Here is a 19,929-nt window from a genome sequence, read left to right on the forward strand (position 1 = left end):
CTTTTGTATTACAGACAATGCTCTTGTAGACACACAGTATTGATCAATTCCCATAAATAATGTGGCAATTTTCCACCACTTTCATTAAGGTCTTTATTGTTTTTCAGCAGTATTTTAGAATATTCTGTTATGGATGTATTCCTATAGATATTCTTTCTAGATACTACATATGGACTGCTGCTTTTGTGAGCATGATCATCTGTCCTTCTCTATATTTAACTGGTTATCAGTGGTCTATAACATGTTATTTTTTTAATATTGTTTTTGTTAACGTATTCTACTAAAGTTCTAAGTGTTTCTCTTTGATCCTCTTGAGTTTTCTAAAATAGCAGAATGTAACCTCTTTCCAAGAGCTGTACTCCCTATTGCTGCTACATGACTCATTGTATTAACTAGATGTTTCAGAATTATGGGTTAGAAAGACTCTGTCTTTTTCAATATCTGTTTTTTCCCAACTAACCATGTAAGTGGAGACTAGTTTAAAATAGGTGTTTTAAATCAGTATAATAAATCAATAAATTTATTAAAAGTTGCTTCATTTTTTTGGAGATTGATGTTTTTATCATATTGCCTATACATAGGTTTTTAAATATTTAAGCCAATATATTCTTTAAAAAAAAGACTGATTTATTTATTAGAGAGAGAGAGAAAGCACAAGCAGGGGGAGAGGCAGAAGGAGAGAGAATCTCAAGCAGACTCCCCACTAAGCACAGAGCCTGACACGGGGCTCAGTCTCACAACACTGAGATCATGAACTGAGCCTAAATCAAGAATCAGACGCTTAACCGACTGAGCCACCCAGGTGCCCCTTAAACCAGCATATTCTAAGAGTATTTAAAATACTTGCTCAACAAAATTATTCAGAGGTTTTGATCATTTCCTTCTAATTAATTATTTATCTCCTGGCAAACAACCACTAAATGACTTCACTTACAACAGGCTTTGCCGTTCCTTCAACAGTTTCCTCTGCTAGTTCTCAGTTAGGACTCCTTAATGAGATGCCACCTTACATCATTGTTCCTACTGTGATTTTCTATACAGGAAATAACTTCATCATCTTCTCTTATCTACTTATGATCCCTTATGTACAATCTGGTGATTGCTCAACAACCCTGTGATAATAAGATACAATAACAGAAACCCTGAAAATTAAAACAATGATCATTTATTCTAATTAATCAATTTCTGATTGACACATGGTTTGTAGTAAAACTGTGTGTACATGTTGTCGACACCCGAGGGTGCCCAGCCAAGGGGATGGGGGGCAGCCACACTGAAGCCTGAGCTCTCATTACCAAGCTGTGTCATGGTTTTGACAGAGCACCTTTCCTTGTTGGCCAGATGTACCACTATCTAAGAACAAAATCGGGCTACACATTGGTATCTGACCTTTATTTTCATCTTTGTATTTCATTATAGTGGCTGAGGAAGCCAGGAATATGCTTCTAGAACGGAAGCATTGTAGCCTCTGTCATTTACTGCCCAAATAGGGACACTTGCAAGTTTGGTTTTTTTTTTAAGTTTATTTATTTATTTTAGAGAGAGAAAGAGAGAGAGAGAGAATGCAAGCAGGGGTAGAGGAAGAGGGAGAGAGAAAAATCTCCAGCAGACTCTCTGCTGAGTGTGGAGCCCAACATGGGGCTTGATCTCAGGACCCTGAGATCATGACCTGAGCTGAAACCAAGAGTCAGATGCTCAACCAACTGAGCCACCCCAGTGCCCCTGAAAGGAAAACGTTTTTAATAAATTACACAGGCAACAGGACTGAACTTCTGAGCAAATCAGGACATCTGGTCAAGCAAGCCATTATATATTTGAGTACTTTCCTATGGAAGAAGAATAAAAAATAAGACAAAGATAGGTCAGTGCCTGGCACTGCAGAGGTAATTAAAACAAACAAAACGATGAAATGATACCTCAGGATACAGGATATATGTTTATGAAAAGGTCAAGAAGTAGTAAGATCTCCACTTCTGAAAATATTTTTTCAGTCTTTCCCTATATATCCCCCTCTCTATCTCTTTCCCCACCTCTCACCCCCCCCCAATAGATGTTACAAGAATAGAGAGGTCAGAAAGAAAATAGCCTTTCTTCTGTTTCATTATAAAAATAAGTTCACTATGATCCTAATTATAAGTATGGCCCCTGACTTATGGAATTCATCCTTGGAACACCTTTTATATTTAAAAGAAGAATGGAGGGGAAAGGCATTTCAGCCCTGTGAGATATATATTACTCTCAACCATATCTATGTCAAATATTCATTTTAGCAAAATTGAAATATATTTTAAGTCAAATTTATCATTAAATATATTAAACAGGTTTTTGTGATTTTTTTTTAAGAGAACAGTAAAACACTCTCCTCTAATTGCATTCAAATTACTGTAGAGTTCTTTAAATTTTACTTTCTCGGGGTGCCTGGGTGGCTCAGTCGTTAAGCGTCTGCCTTCGGCTCAGGTCATGATCCCGGGGTCCTAGGATTGAGCCCCACATCGGGCTCCCTGCTTGGCCAGGAGCCTGCTTCTCCCTCTCCCACTCCCCCTGCTCGTGTTCCCTCTCTAGCTGTCTTCCTCTCTGTCAAATAGATAAATAAAATCTTAAAAATAAATAAATAAATATATTTTACTTCCTCGCCACACTGCGTCTGAGCTCCAGGGTTGTGGTGAAACCTTGTGGCCGATGATTTCAGGTGCATGATGAGTCCAAGCAATGGAAACTGCTGGTCATCTGGCCACCTTTATGGTCAATAACATGAAATATTTGTTTTCAGTAATAATTGTTGGTCATCCATAGAGTTGCTGCTTGCTTGTCCCTGTTTTTTAATTCCTGTGAAGTAGACGATGATGGGAAAAGCTTTAAGCACTGCTAGAAACAGCCAACAGTTCAGACTGTCTTTTTCTGGCCAAGAAATGCTAACTTAACTTCGTCTGTTTTGTAATCCGGGACACTGCTTCTGAGAGAGACCCAGTGAGTAAAGACCAAGACAAAAATTAGAGTGTTACTTAGGCCTTTCAAAGTGGGAAATATGACTTGTGTTTTAAATATTTTTATGAGTATTGTATGTTTATTAAAATTAATATCTCTAAAGGAGTAGTTGCTACTATAGAGATCCAGGCACGTTTATTACTGAGAAAAGGCAGAGTTGAAATCTTAACATTTAGCTGGGGGAACAAAGAAGGAATCTGTTTGGGGCACCTGGGTGGCTCAGTTGTTAAGCGTCTGCCTTCGGCTCAGGTCATGATCCCGGGGTCCTGGGATCGAGCCCCGCATTGGGCTCCCTGCTCGGCAGGAAGCCTGCTTCTCCCTCTCCCACTCCCCCTGCTTGTGTTCCCTCTCTCGCACTCTCTCTCTCTCTGTCAAATAAATAAATAAAATCTTAAAAAAAAAAAAAGAAGGAATCTGTTTAAAGTGAGTTGGAAAAGCTATTTTCTTCTCCCTTTTATTAAACAAGTCATCAAATAACTAATGTCACATGTTGGTTCATTTAGCAAACATACATGAGGGCTAATTTTGTGCTAGCCTCAAATTTTCTCTCAAAATTATAATCCAGTGAGCACTAGATAGGACTGTGATATATATTCTAGACCCCAAAGAAGAATGCATGACAGACAGAAAATGAGAGGAGAACAGGTGTGCCAGGAAAATCTGGATGTATACTAACATTTCCCTTATCTGAAGATTAGAATTCCAACAACCTCAAATGTAGTCACTGGGAATCAACAGAGAACAGGGATCCTTATTGTCCATGACTCTTCCCCACATGAATCTCTGTTAGACTGAGATTTGGAGAAAAAGTGATATGAATATTGAAAGTCTCTATTTGAATAAAGGGGAAGAAAATGGAATTGCTTTTTATATGTATTATAGTCCAGGTAGTATGTAAAGTTATGTTCAGTTGCATGATCTAATATATTCAATGCAGCAACCATGCAAAGGATACTCACTATGTTTACATATGAAATAAAAGGCTCATAGAATGTAATGTCAAACCAAATTTGAGGCAGAGTGTGAACTCAAAGCTTATGAAAATGATGGTGCTATCAAGATTGTCCTCAGATGACTTCTTGGATTATAATATTATCTGTGCATATTTATGCGATTGGTAGAAAAAAACAGGTTGTACAAAAAGCAAATATATGGAAGACCGGGAAGAATATGAGAGATTGAGTATACATATCTTGTTTGAAAAAGTAAGCAATTTTAACCAATCCGGCTAGTGAAGGCTGTTTTTGAGATACCATGATTTTCATTTCCATGCAGAGTAAATTTCGGAGATACCGTTGCTAGTTACTGAGCTAGGACCTTGGTCCTACCTACTATTTTTCTTTTATTTTTGTTGATTTTCTCAATGCTAGAGTCAATGCTGACACCATAGTCCTCACAAGGAGAGGAGAGATGTCAATTCTAAAGCTTATCTCACTGTCTTCTCCAAATGTTTCTTAACCCTCAGTCATGGGCACCCATTGCAGTTGGAGGGCATCACAGCATTTCCCTTTACTAATTAATTTTGATACATATTTTTCCAGATTACATAAAAATTATATCATGATGTGTTTGTAGAATTTTAGTCATACATACAACAGGAAAAGGATGGGAAAATCTAAATAATTGCTTTTAGTGTCCTAAGATGCCATCACTTACCAATTTAACAGTAAGAATAGGAAAGAAGAGGTGATGTTTGAATGGTAAATTTTTTCCATCCTATCTGCTTAAAAAATGACTCTTTCTAACAAATACATTTTCTGTTAATACTTGGTATTTTTTCCTTATCTATCTGATACTGAGCTTCTAACATCTTTTCCCCCCTCCTAAGAATTCGTTTGACAATATGCCTATCCATTTCTGACTAGTGGCATATTTTCTATCATATTAATTTGAAAACTTGTCCTCTTCTGTAGAGTTAAGATCTCCCCTTTGATCTACAGCACATCTTGCGGCCCTTGCTGAGGTCACACTGTGGATCCAGGAGCCACATGCAAGTGCTATTATTATATTACAGTTACGTGATACGAGCCAATTCATTTTTCTTTCTTTCTTTTTTTAATGTTTTATTTATTTATTCATGAGAGTCAGAGAGAGAGAGAGAGAGAGAAGCAGGCTCCCCGGTGAGCAGGGAGCCGGATGCGGGGCTCGATCCCAGGACCCTGGGATCATGACCTGAGCTGAAGGCAGACGCTTAACCATCTGAGCCACCCAGGCGCCCCCAATTCATTTTTCTTATGTGCTATGGAGATACGATTGACATGAAAAATGGAAAGACAGCTACATTCCACTGGGTCCTGGTTACAGTGCTATCAGTTCTTTCTTGTTAGTTCTGCCAAGTATTTGTTAAACTTACTGGAGTTCCTGCTGTTTGTTTCATTTGCCATTTCTTTTTTCTGTAACGAGAAAAATTTAGAAGCATCATAGGATTTTCATCAACTAATAAAATACAACAGTCTAAACAGATTACAAGGTACATAAATGAGAGAAGAAAATCTAGGTCACTAATTTCAGTTCAAATAAAATTAACATGGCTTATAGACCTCATAATGCCTTTTAATACCTCTGTCTTTAGCAACTCAAGAAGCTTTACAATTTTCAGGTGATTCTTACACAAAATGTGTGGCAGACAGATGGCTAATTTAACCTACCAGGAAAGACAACTGCAGGGAAATTAAAAGCTAACCTGACCCACTTAAAGAACTGCTGAAAAAAATAATAACGAATGTGATTCCATTCTCTTTGTATTTTTTTTTCTTTTAAAAAAATTCTTTTGGGGCGCCTGGGTGGCTCAGTCGGTGAAGCGTCTGCCTTCAGCTCAAGTCACGGTCCCAGGGTCCCAGGGTCCTGGGATCGAGCCCCGCATCGGGCTCCCTGCTCCGTGGGAAGCCTGCTTCTCCCTTTCCCTCTCCCACTCCCCCTGCTCGTGTTCCCTCTCTCTGTGTGTCTCTCTCTGTCAAATAAATAAATAAAATCTTTAAAATAAATAAAAGTTAAAAAAATAAAAAAATTCTATGAAGTTATGTTTACAGCACATGTAATCATTGCTTCCTGACGGCTCTGTCCCCAGATACTTTTACTCACTCCACCATTGAGGAGCACGGTATGTGTAGAATGAAGCTGCAAGCATGTTTTGGTAAAGTTACTAATTTTGGAACCTCTGACCAAAGGCACTTTGCACTAATGCACGGGCGGTACAACAGTCTTTATATAACAAAATAAGTAAATGCAATTTTATCACGATGTGCTTTTTGCAAATATGAATCCAGAAGATACAACATAAGCATGTGGAGGCAATGTGGATGGTATCTCTCTTCTGTTTGAAAGTTTTCCATAGTTTCCAAATGTTCCATCATGAAATTGTTTTAAGATAATAAAAATCACTTCACCATATTATCTGTCCTTTTTTTGAGAGTTCTCGGTAGAGGGGATTTATTATAATCATCATAGCTGGGCATGAAAACACACACACAATAAAATTTAAAAGCACTTTATATCTATTTCTGAAATTTTAGTGTATGCTTCTTCTACCCTGAATCTCTCTGTATTATTCTTAGGATGTCACTTTTTAAATTTCACAAATCACACAATAAAAGGTTAAAGCACATTCTGTCAGGCAACTGAGACAGGAGTCGGTTGAGTACATCTAAGTAGAGAAAGTAAAGACAGGTAGTTGTCACTCAGAGGATTTAATTTCCTGACTTCTGAAAGTATTTCTGAGAAGGAGAAAGGGACAAAATCCTCTTGTCAGATGTGCTGCTAAGTTACCCTCAAAGAGCCTGGAGACAGACGTATCATCTCAATTGCTTTCTAAAGGAACATCCTGTTCAAATAATGATTATGTACTCCACATTCATCCTCGTACAGGAAAAGGGTTATCATGACTCATTTATTTCCTTGGAAAAATCCATCAACATCTCAATTTACGTTAAGCTGAGATGAATAAAGAACCACATTTGTAACACAAATGAGCGCAGCGACACACACATGGTGATCGGACAGGTTAACTCACTTTTCCTCAAGAAAGTATTAATAGCCTTTCAGACTTGAATCTGCTTCCACATCTACAGCTTGAATCCTTACGTGCTCCACTGGTGAGAGATGCATTTAGGTGTCAGCAAGATAGCTGGGGCCACTGAAAATCACGGGCGATATGCAAGTCTTCAGTCTCTCATTAATCTTAAGGTTTAACACATCTCACGCACCAAAGCAAAGAGGAAATTCCAAAGTCTAATTTTCCAGACTTCTCCTCTCCTTAATCCTACATGTTATTCACACAATAACTGAAATGATTTTTCAGATTTGTCACTTAAATCCTCCTTCTAGCTCTATTCCTCCTGCCCTAAATTCAGCCCACATGTCTGCCAAGATGTATCGATCAATCAACCTCTCATCAAACCTCACTTTTTTGTATGCATAAAAACCAAAGACATGATTACTTTCCATCTCTGCAACTTTCCAACTCCGTTTCCCCCCGTATCTCAATTTGGTTAACCAGCTTACACGGACAGTCTCTGGAAGTCTGTTTATTCCTCATGCCCCTCTTCCCTCTCATTGGAATTCAGAAAGTGATCTTCTTCTCCCACCTTATATAGGGATTGGGGAAAATGACTGAAAAACTGTGCATGTAAGGAAGTTTCTGATATGCAAATGTGCAGAGCTGTTCTGTCCTTTCCAAAGGACAGTCCTATCCTCCCTAAGATTGAGCCTGAGGAAAGAGAGGAGCGTGCTGAATGTAATTAGGACATCGGTATGAATTTGTTTAACCGTCTGTCCCACAGGAGGCCTAGAGTAAGAGGAAGGGTATATAAACAATCTGGCAAAAAAGAAAGGAACTATATGCTTTTCTTTAACTTCTTTACTCTTCCAAAAAAGTTCATGGACAGAGCCATGAACGATGAGGCTTTATCAGGATATCCTTGAGAAAGATAGTATCTGTTTTCAAAAATCCCCATTATTCTTGTCCAGTTTCCGAGTGCTGGAAAGAGGTAGGGAAAAAGGGACAGAGGAAGGGGAGAAGAAGAGCTGTCTCGCTAGCAGAAAAACACCTGATCAGCTTTGCTTCTTGAGCTGAGGGCTCTGTTTCCTTTGGCAAAGGAGGATAGGAGGATGAGACAAGTATCCCCCTGGGCATCTGGAAAAGAATGACAAAATCTAGAAGGATCTGGGTCTTCACTGCTACACTGCGCTTCTTCTGTGATTCTTCTCCAATTTCCGAATGGGCCAAATTTGACTGAAGTCACCTCATCTGCATGGGAAGAACGCCATGGACTGTTGGCCTCATCAGGACAGCCTTGGGGGATTTACTCAGCAACCGTAGGAGGGCAGGGCTGGTTCTTATGAACGGAGGGTTCTCTGAAGTGGAAACTGGGTGCTGCATTTTCAAGGACTAATCAAATGACTCACCAAGGGAGACCAAGGAAAGGATTGCACACGTGTGCATAATCACAGCTGCTCAGCTCTGTCTGCACTGGAGTACAAGGAAGAGGAGTCCTCCAGAAGAAAATAAATGGAAAAGGGGAATAGTCAACTAGTGACAGGTCATTTTTGTGGAGGCTGGAACCACAACGTGAAGGGAACAGGTGATGTCTCCCACCATACTAATGACTTTTGGTAATTTATTGCCTTTGGCAGATCAGTCTTTTTGATTGGGTCCATGAGCAAGGACATAATCAGTGGCTTGCTAGAGGACAGAGTGATAAATCAGGAGGAGATGGAAGAAGGGGGAGATGAAAATGACACAGCAGTGGACCTGGCTTGATCTCTGATTGACATCATCATTTGGGAAAAAGCACCAGGTCAGCCAAAGTTTTGTCTACTACAGTGTGCCACAGACTCATGTCTTGCCAGCAACCTAGAATTCTCTCCAAGTGAGTTTCCATAAATTCTTCTAAAGGTGGGGTGGCACAGCTACCGTATCATGGAGCCTAAGACCTGGTTTCCATATTCTACTTGTCAACTCGCTGACCATTCACTACCTCCGGTAAGCCCAGCATCGCTTACTCTCAGAGTCTAGTTCCTGCATCCAAAACCCTGGGCTAGGCTATCCCACATCCTCCTGCTCTTGTGACATACCTTTTAGGTCCTTGTCTCCCATTTATAGCTCAATGTCTACTCTCTGTCAAGTTTATCTGCCTTTTGCAAATCTTAGCGATACCTTGAAGGCCTCATTTTGGAGTCATCAATAACCCCGGGGGCGGGGGGGATGGATAAAAGAAACATGACAACTTTTTCATCGGTTACTCTATAAACAGAGCTAGGAGGAGTACGATTAATCAGCCTTTCATGTCTCCAGTCATATGTCTTGCTTTCTTTTTTTTCCCAGTGTTGACCCCCAATATTGTATGAGAAAAACCTTTCGTGATGATGAAGTTAACAGACTGCCTCTGGTGTCTGTGACTACCTTTGGTTGGGGCTGCAGTAATGGTGAGACTATCGGACACAAGTACACGGCCAATGGGAAATGGTATTTAGAATCTTCTGGATCAGGCAAAATTGAAAGAATATCCCATCAAAGGAGAGACAATTCATAGGTTCAACAACCGAGCGTAGACACCAGAAAGAATGAACCACAGTAGCTATTGACTTGAAAGAAGAGACAAGATATAAGTTAGCCTTACCTTCTTAAAACTTGCCCATTTTAACTCAAGAAAAAGATTAATTATGGATCTAATGATGCCTACTACTGTGTGCAGGGACTTCTGCTCCCTCCTGCCCCTGTAAAGCAGGAAGGTCATGCTTCTCTGGTAGGACCTGGGAATTGTGTCCCAGGCTCCCTTCTTACGGATGGTGGACCAGTCTTTCCTCACAGCCTGGGAGCTGGGGTGGGGGCACAGGGGTGCAGGGAAAGGCGCTGCCTGAAGGCCACTGATAAGGTGACTATCTTACTTATGTGCCAAACGGGGGTACTTCTGACAGTGCAAATGCATGCTAATCAGGAGGACACCTGGACAATCAGTGTATCAGGATAGGATATCAGTTACAGAAAATGGGGATCGAGTCAGAACTGACATAATGAGAATACGTAGGAAGATCTGCTTGAGTACCAAGGCTACCTCAGCCTACTACCACTTCAAGTTGCCAGGGATAAATCTGTCAGGTGCTTCTGGAGGCTGGCAAAGTGGTCACCCCAGGATCCATGTCTCATTCTTATACAGTAATGGCACTTCCAAGTGGGCCCCTATCAGCTAAAGTTGGTAATTTTTGTTTGTTATTTTTCCTACCAGCTCTCTTGCAGCTAGTTTTGGCCAAATGACTGCATTTTACCTAGAGGGAAGTTAGTGAAGCCTGTTTGGTGTACCTAAAGGGGATGGAATGTACTCTCTCCTTTCCCTTGCACTGTTCCTTCAGAGTGGAAGGAAGGCAGTTTGGCATAAGCTGAAGGTCTTACACCATGATGAGATGGTCTAAGTCTGGGTCCTTAAGACCCGGACATCTGAGCCCTGGAGCTCTCATGCTCAGGCTGCTCAGACCACTGAGAGAGAAATACAGTTCTACCCTATTGGAGCCACTGATGGGTGGACTCTGTCCAGCAGCTGAATGGTGCATCTCGACTGACCCAGGGAGTCAGTCTTCACTTTGGTCTCCTCCTCACTGAAGGCAGACTCCTGACCTAGCTCTGTCGCTTCCACCGTGATTGGGCTATGCGAGAGGGGTCGGCCAATTCCAGCTCATTAGCCAACACGAAGCACACTTCGTTAGAGACTGCTACATTCTGATCATTTCCTGAGTTGTACTCTAGATTTTTAAAACCTAAAAAAATAATAATAAAGGGTCACTTGTGGCCAACAGAGTATTTCTCTCACAATTAGCCCTTGTTTAGCAATTGGTTGTTCTACTTCTGAAGTTTTATGGTTCCTGACATAGGGAGTGTCCCAAACAGAGGGCTACATCAGGATCACTCTGGTCTTCCTCTCAGAGCGTACTTATCTGAAATAAAAGATTAATAATAAAAATATTTGGCTAATTTATTTAAACGGACTTCCTGTGAATAGCTAGCTTTTGGTGTGCATCGTGATGGTCCTTGCACTTTTAAGACCACGGTGCGTTAACAGACAAGAAAGAAGAATGCCTGAACGCAGCCAAAGGTACTGACACGCCTCCTTCCTGTGAGGCTGTCCGAGAAGACAATGGCCAGGGCCAGACCGGCACTTGCTAGCTCCTGAATCTGACTTGCATCCGGAGGAGAGAGCAGAGCCAAGGCCAGGTGGCCTGAATAATAGCTCTGCTTCTAGCTTCCCAATAAAGCCTGTCTCCCCACGCAGGCCTACATTATCCCCTCAGTGGAAGAGTCCAGTTTATCAGGGTCAAGTCTACCCACGTAAGCATGATGTAAGCCTGAAGACAAAAAGGCAGTGGTGGAAGAAGAATTCCATCGCCTCTCACCTCCTGACAGAGCACCTGGGAGAGACTACGACAGGGAGCTCCCCAAGACGCAAGGGGCCAGGATGGGTTCACGCAGCTGTGTGGCACCACGCCTGCTCTGTGGAAACCCTCACGTTCCGTGAGCTCTGACCCAGTTCCTGGGCCTCATAGCCAGGTTCTGTCTTTGGTCTCTCTGCATCAGTGTGTCCCCTTGGTCCATGAAGCTGCAGACAGGAAGGAAGACACTCCCACAGGTGGGGCTTCATTTTGGAAGGGGTGTTGGAATCAGTGAAAGGAAGAGTGAGCTGTTGGGAGGGAAGCCTGAGAACCTGAGGACTGTTTCTGGAGGAATTTTATCAGTCTATTGACGAGGGAACCCACGTACGATTCCCTGGCTCCTGATTTGTATTAGTTCAGTGAGTGGGGAACCTGATCATCTCTAGAGGGAGTTGAAGAGAGAAGGCCTAATGTTTGGCCAAGGCCTAAATTTCTCAAATGACACAATGGATGTTCACTTATAGGTAACACAACATCACATAATTTTTTCCAAAGCATCAAGATTATTTAATCCAGCATGAAAGCTTTGGGCAAATGGGAAAGTGAAGAGAGCAGGTGGTAGAGTCAAGATGTTCAAGCCTCAGTCAGGCCAAACTTGGCACAGACACAGCCCAGACCCGACCCGCCGAAAGAAGGCATGCAGAAGCTGGATGATGCAGCAACTGCAACCCATAAAAATAGGAATCGTGCTGTTGAGCTCAGGAAAGAAAGGGAAACGTGGATCCCTGGAGAGGTGGCAGGATGCAGGACCAGGTGAGAAATACGTCCAACATGCCAAGTTGCTAGCTGAGGAGGGATGCTGTTCACAGCACCAACATACACTCAGGCAGGGAGCAAGGCACTCTGGCTTTGGCAAAACGAGTCATAGCCTATGTGTATGCTGTCTTTCATGAGTCAGACCTTGTGGAATCCCGAGACCACAGAAATTGCTCTACTTAAAATTTTTTAGCACAGTTTGAAAAGACGTGGATAATTCTTCTCCTTATTGATTCTTATTGGTTTTACATTATGCCATCAATTAAATTCTAAAATGTGGGACTCTTATAATACGGCAATAATAAATATCTTTGTTTACCCAACTGACTAGGGTGGAGTGAAATATTCAAGCTAAATATCTAGAGAGTCAAAGACTGACACTCACGCCCATGAAGATATTTAAATGACTATTTTCAACAAAATCTCAATGCTTGTATTTGATTGTCTTATCACATACGTTGTTTTGGTGTGGTATTTTAAGTGGTTTCTGTTTGGGAATGATTTTTGTTGTTGTTGTTTGTTTTAAGCTTGCAGACAGGTTGAGACCTATTTTTATTTTTAAGCAATTAGGATTTAAGCAACCATCAGGGAAAAAGATCACCTGAACCTGTACAATTTGGAACCTTTTCTGAGATGCTTGAGTCAGATATAAAACAATAAATAAGAAAACAAGGAAATGAATAAATACTGCTAAGTCTGTGTGTGGGGGTGTTGCACCAGAATATACATATGGTTTCATCTGGCCCCGTGTAACTTGATACGTTAAAGAGGGAAAAAAAGAGGAAATTAGCTCTCATATTAGAACAAGGTCAAAAGAAATAGAATTGAATTGGAAACATACATGTGAATGGGGTCTTGGAGAAAAGAGAATTTCATCTTTGGAAAGGCTAATACACCCCACTTCACTTTAGCTTGAATACTCACACATCTGTGTAGGCATCTCCACAACAAATCTGCAGCTCTCAGATTTTTGTCTCTAATACTGTTCCCCACAAAAAGAAATCAGGGCTCCTTGCAAGATGACTACTTCCATGACTGGGGCAGGGAAATCGATATAACCCAGGGACATCCTTATTAAAAAAAAAATTCCCAAAAAGGAATGATATTTTCAGAGGCATTTAGGAAAACCATTTAAAAAAAAATGAAGATATTAGGTTGTTAATTGCCAGACTATGTGATCATTAACATACACACACACATACACAAATACTCAATAATTACCATCATTCAAATATAAATCCTCAAGGTATACAAATGGTATGTAAATGTCTGGAAGATCATAGAGGTTCAAAGCAGATGAAGTGGGCAGAAGAACATTTTTGCCAGCTAATGTAAGTAAGGTGATTGCCGTCTCTAATTGCATGAGCCATTAGCAGTTGGGAAATGAGGGGAAATACACTTGAACTGTGGTTCTCAGGCCAAACACCTCCAGAGTTTGTCCCCCTGTGGCTGAAAGTTTCTTGTTCTCTACCAAGAAAGAATTCAAGGACAGAACAGTGCAGTGAGGGTACACAGCTCAGCTTTGCTCAGAGAGCACACTCAGGGTGGGACACAGGCAGGCTGGGGAAGGCACGTGTGTGTGTGTGTGTGTGTGTGTGTGTGTGTTGGGGAGCAGGTCAGGGTTGTCTTCTTTTTTATGCCCCCACGGGTCTTGGGATGTAGCTAGGGCGGTTTGTAACTGAGGCTGCTCCCAATACCCTCAAGCTCTCCTCCTACAGGTCAGGAGGGGCAGTTTTTGGCCTGGTATGGTCCTTGGTTGGGGGGTCAAAACCACAAGGCAAGTGAGCTGGAGCTGCACCAGGTCATCTTCCACCCCATAGTAGCTACTGTTGGAGCGGAGCTGTAAGCCCAGGGCAGGACGCACCTGCACTGTCCTGAAGTGTTACCTGCCTCTCTCTCTAACGCCCCCACAAAAAATGTAGTTAGCAATGCCACTCACTTGTAAGGGGTGGCAAAAATGAAGAAAGAAAAGAAAGAAAAAACATAAGTGTGTGAAAGAGAGAGACAGAGACTGACAGAGACAGAGAAAGACAGAGAGAGACAGAGAGAAAGGGATCTAGGGAAGATTTATTAGGGCTGGACAATGAACAGAACCTCCCCACTGCCCCCCTACATACACACATTCACACACACACACACACACACGCACTCCTCCACATTTTCCCACTTATTGTTGTTGTTGTCTCTCGATTCTCGGGCGTAGTAACTTGGGGGGAAGATTATCTTGGAAGAAAAGGAGACAAGCAGGATTTCCCGGTCTATTCTGTTTTTACATATCCATCCACAATCTCTGTTGAGATATTGCTTTGGAAGTTCCCAGGATTGCTCAGGGCTGATATGTCATTAAGTCAACGTGAAGTTCCCCTGGGTGAGCTCACAGTCTCTTCTGTTGCCCATGTGGGTTCACGTGTGTTTCCCACACACGTGTGCCCTAGATGGTCACAGCAAGGGTGTAGTACCTACCACAGCAAAATGCTTGACATTTAGAAGCCATCGACCACCAGTCATCATGTACCCATGGATAAAGTTAGCATGCTTATATCTCCTCACCATCAGGACATTAAAACACGTAACATAAATATTCCCATTTCCAGACTCTGTTTAGCGGGAGCCAAGGCCCTCAACACTAGGCTGACGTCCCTTTTTTCTCTTTCTTTTTTTTTAGATTGATTTATTTATTTTAGAGATAGAAGGTGTGAGCAGTGGGGAAGGGGCAGAGGGAGAGAGAGAATCTCAGGCCGACTCCCTGCTGAACGTGGAGCCCAACAGCGGCCTTAATCCCAGACCCTGAGATCATGACCTGAGATGAAACCAAGAGTCAGATGCCCAACCGACTGCGCTCCCCAGGCGCCCTGACGCTTCTCTCTCTCTAAAGTGACTGACTACGCCAGGGTTGTTCGGCAGCGGCCTCATTCTGGGCCATTCTCCACTACAATTTTTGTAGCTTTTTCATCATCTCCAAAGTTAGGATCAATGCATCCTAAATTTCTCATGATAGCCATGAATCTAAAACTAAATAGAAATTATTATAGTACCTCCCCATACCATTTAATTTGAGGGGAAGAAAAGATACCCAGCCACCAAAGTAGATGATGACTGAAGAACTGAAGTCCTTTATGTGAGTAGGAATAACCCTAAACCCTGTTACACATTTTAGTGTAAATCTAGTGGAAAGGCTTAGATTTACAGAAAATTAAATTGATCTTTACAGCTTTGATACTTTAAAAGAAGTGTTTTGTAGAAGGTCCCTCTTTGAGGTTTGTCTGATGTTTTTCCATGAATAGACTGGAGTCACAGGTTTTTGGGAGAAAGACCGCAAAGGTTAAGTGACTTTCTCAGTGCTTCATACCAGGGGTCTCTTGTTATCAACACGATTTACCATGGGTAATGCTAACCTTGATCACCTGGTTAAAGTGACATATTGTGGGAGTGCGTCACACACACGCATGTATATATTCATGTCTACATATACACACATTCATGCATACACCATTATGAATGCGTAGTGGTGTATGCTGGATTTCTCCACTGAAAATTTCCTATTTTTCATACTGTCCATCTCCTTGAGGAAAGACTATCTACATGCATTATTTGAGTTTTTCTGTAAGGAAGATTTGTCTTTTTCCTCTTATTTATTTATGCATTCATTCATTTACATCATTACGGACTCATGGATACTTATTTAATTCTTTGGGTTGTGATCTAGCTCATTATTCATTTTGAAAAAAATGGATTTTTATACTTGATATGTCTAAATTGGAATCCGAATAAAGTATTCTTTGCTTTTGGTTATATCTAAATCTCTTACAAATATATATAGAAAAACGCCTCTTCTCTTCAAGTTCAGTGAACGTTTTGAAGAAATTGGGTAAACTGAGCTACAGAATATCTCTTATTCTAGATTTGGTTGACTGCTTTTTTGTGTTTAGCAAGTTCGTCTGTGCCCCAGATTTCCTGTATACTAGAAATTAATTCTAAAGTCTTGATTAGAGTCCAGTTAATTTATTTTGTAAGAAGGTTTCTTGGGTTGTGCAGAGTACTTCATACTGGATCATACAGGAAGCTACATCATGTCCGGGATGCCTCAGCTTTAACAGTGCTAACAATGATTGGTGGGTCCGGTGATGGCAGTCTGCTCTTTTCTTTTTAAAGATCCCTGTCAATCTTTAACTCTTGATTTTTGCCCTTCCCGCCATCACCATGATATATCTTTCATTACAAATCATGAAATGGTGGTTTTTCTATTAATCAGCTAAAGTCTTAATATAAGAATTATCCCTCATATACTAGGTCTAATTTGGTTACCCTGGAATATAATTCATACAGGAAAAAGAAGACAAAGGGTTAATTCATTTCCCTTTAATTATCAAACATCAGAATAAATAATGAGTGCCTTAGTAACTTTAACTGGTGATCGAGAATTTTGTTTTTTCTCCTACTCCTTAAAAAAAAATTGGTGCACAATGGTTGTCTAAAATGTATCCCATGTTTTTAAATAATTTGAAGACATCATTTTTTTGAAGGACGTATTTCCCCACCTTTGACCTGTGGGAGTGTCTCAAGTTGGCTCAAGAGTGTCTCAAGTTGGCTTCAGCATGACCCCGTGTGAGTCTGGGCTCAAGAAGACATCCCACGTTCATTTACATTCCCTGTCCCTGACCTGGGATCAGCTATTTCTAGAAGGAGCCCTTATTCCTGTTAGTGGCAAATGGTATTTAAAAGTGATATCTGGATACTAGATGTGACCATTGCCACTAGACTGGAATGGCTTCTAGACCTGTGCACAGAGCTGGGAAACATGCGTTTTATTAAAAGTGAAGATAGCATGAACTCACAGTGATAGTGACAAATCATATTGAAGATTCCAAAGTTTTTATTTAATATATTTGGTTTTCTATTTGCAACCCTTTTCTTTTATCCTGAAAATGTTGACGGTGACACCATGACATAATTATATATCCTTTATCTTACATTATACTGTAAATTGGGCTCAAAATAACCAAATTGTATCACTCTTAGCAGTTACCTTATGCCCTCATCTCCCAGATTTGAAATACTACACATTCTTTATTTTGCCAAAAATTTTTTAAAATTGATGTTCATAGATGATGGAAATATTCTGGATGTGATTTAGATTGTGAATTAAGGTTAATATGGCCTAAGATTTCATTGAGTTGTCCTAGCTCCCATTAAATGTATAAGAAAAAAAATAGCAAGCGACTTTAATTCTACACAAAAGCTATTTCCAAACTTGTTCATCCAGAGGTGGAACCATTGATTACATGCATTACCTGCCCAACCTGTGCAGCTTTTAATTCTGTATCACTGATAAATAACTCACATGTCCAAATTCCCTAGTAGTCGGTAAAAATCTTCAAGAACAAGGACAATATTTTATTCTCGTTTTGAATCCCTCGATCCTAATTCACTGCCGGACATTTATTAGACACTCTATAAATATGTACTTAATGAATGAAAATAAATCAGGGTATGTATTATGATTAAATTCAATAATTCATATTTATCTTCCCTACATTTATCTTCATGGCTTAATTTTGAATTTTAAATTAATTGCCCTACATTCTCAGATATTTTTCTAAATTATTTTTCATTCACTAACTTGCTATGTTTATCATTTATTCTTCCTTTCACTCTAAAACATTCTTATTTTGCAATATATACTTATTACCCTTTAGACAGCAACCATTGTTTTAGGGACTGAAGGTCACCCTCTCATGGGGGCTCATTCGGTAGTAGAGAGAGACAGTCAATAAGTAAACAAACAACAGAAAATATAGGTTAATGGTGGGTCCTTGGAAATAAACCAGTTTACCACAAGTTTGCTTCCATGTTGCTCTATAACAAGCATTCTCTGTTTAAAAGGAAATGTCTATTTTCACCCACATCACTGTGGTTTACGTACTTTCCATCTTTATGCTGCCCTATAAGCCTATCATGCCCTTCCCTCTTTTGTACTTCCACATGAAACAGCTTAGGTTTTGGAACTGGAAGAGGGAGTTTAAATTTGATTTCTACCAGAGATGAACAATGTGACTTCCTGCAAGAGCATGAGCCCATCTGTAAAGCAGAGATTCAGCATCCCCACTTCTTCACTGGGACGCTGAGTCAACAGGACCCTAATGTATGGAGAGTGCCCCCCACAATCCCTGACACGCAGTAAGTGCTCCTTAAATGCAGCCCCCTTTCTTTCTTACCTGTGCATTCAAACCCCTGCCATCCTGCAAAGCCCAGAGCAGTTTTAAGTCCCTCCTCTTCGGAAATCCTGTCCCAGCACGCCTCGTCCCTTCTACAGTTAGTGGATTCTCCACTCTCTTCCATCACCATACATTTTTTCTTGTGCTTATGCTTTTGTCCCCACAGCCCATCGTAAGCCTTTTGAAAGCAGATCCTTCCATAATATGATCCTCCTTGTGTTCTCGGAAAACTTGGCACAGTGCTCCAGAAGGAAGTGGCTTGTGCTACTCCAGAGAGCTCGCCCGGGGATGAGAGAGACGAGATTTTCATTCAGCCTCACCTCACCTCTCTGGCAAGCATGCAGGTTCATTATTCATCAGATGAAGATGCTATTACTTGCCTGCCATCTAGCTCCCCAGGTGGCTGTAAGGACATGGTGTAGAACAGCGCAGAAGGAAACATCTGGCATAGTGCTTGCTTCCGGGGCTGTACGAAATAATAACGCTAATCCAAATCTAACCACCGATACAATGTGTTCAGCTCTCGCTAGGGGCTGGACATCTGCCGAGCAATCTACACCCACCTTCTGAGAGGAAGCCTGGCATAAGGAGGAACCAGGTTCAGTTGCCAGACTACCTGGCTTGAAACTCTGACCCTGCCCCCTTACTTGCTGTATGACCTCGGGAGACTCATTTAACCTTCCTGTATCCTGGTTTTCTAATCTGTAAAACGGACTTAATGACACCACCCACTGCACAGAAACATCATGTCTATTAAATTAATAAATAATTGAAATGTGCCTGCGCAGAGCACTATGTAAGTGGTTATTAAATACTGTGTCATTAACCCACACGTCAGTGCTTATGTTATTATTATCCCCATTATATTGTTAGAGCAACTGACACTAAGTCCAAGGTGACCCACTTCTATTACCTACCTATGTCTAACTCACAATGTAGGGAGGCTCATTGTGGAGTGAGGATTGGGTGCAACGTGTGCTAATGTCTGGACACAGTTTTGGTTGTCACAGTTGGGAAGTACTACCAGCCTCCAGTGGGAAAAAGTGAGCAATGCTGCCCAACCTACTGTAAGGCAAGGGGCAACCCCGACAACAAAGAATTAGCTGGCCCCAAATGTTACTAGTGTTTCCAGACTAAAAAAAGAAAAAAAAAAGTCCCATAAGTCTGTTTCCTTCTAAGGTGAACTGGAGCCTCTGGTAGATCAGAGGTCTTACTTTTGCTGACACTGGGAACAGAAAGGTTCTGGACAGGTGTTTCATGCAGCCTGCCTTCTGTCTGTGGCGGTCAGCTCACTGACCCAGAAAGCTGGGATGAGCTGCCCATGGGTTTGGGAGTTCGTAATAAATCCAACTGACTTAATTTTCAGTTTAGCCATCTCCCCATGTCAGTGTTTAATTCTCCTACTTCATTCTTTTTTTGCTCCAGGTTTACTAAGATACTGACATGACATATAACACAGTATAAATTTAAAATGTACAATGTGATTTTATATATATATTTAATGACTGCCACAAGATGGTTAGTTAACACATCTGTCACCTCCTATAGTTATCAT

This window comes from Mirounga angustirostris, unplaced genomic scaffold (assembly GCF_029215605.1).
Source record: "Mirounga angustirostris isolate CCGP_5_RB_7025 unplaced genomic scaffold, mMirAng1.0.hap1 SCAF_13, whole genome shotgun sequence".
In the NCBI taxonomy this organism is placed as follows: Eukaryota; Metazoa; Chordata; class Mammalia; order Carnivora; family Phocidae; genus Mirounga; species Mirounga angustirostris.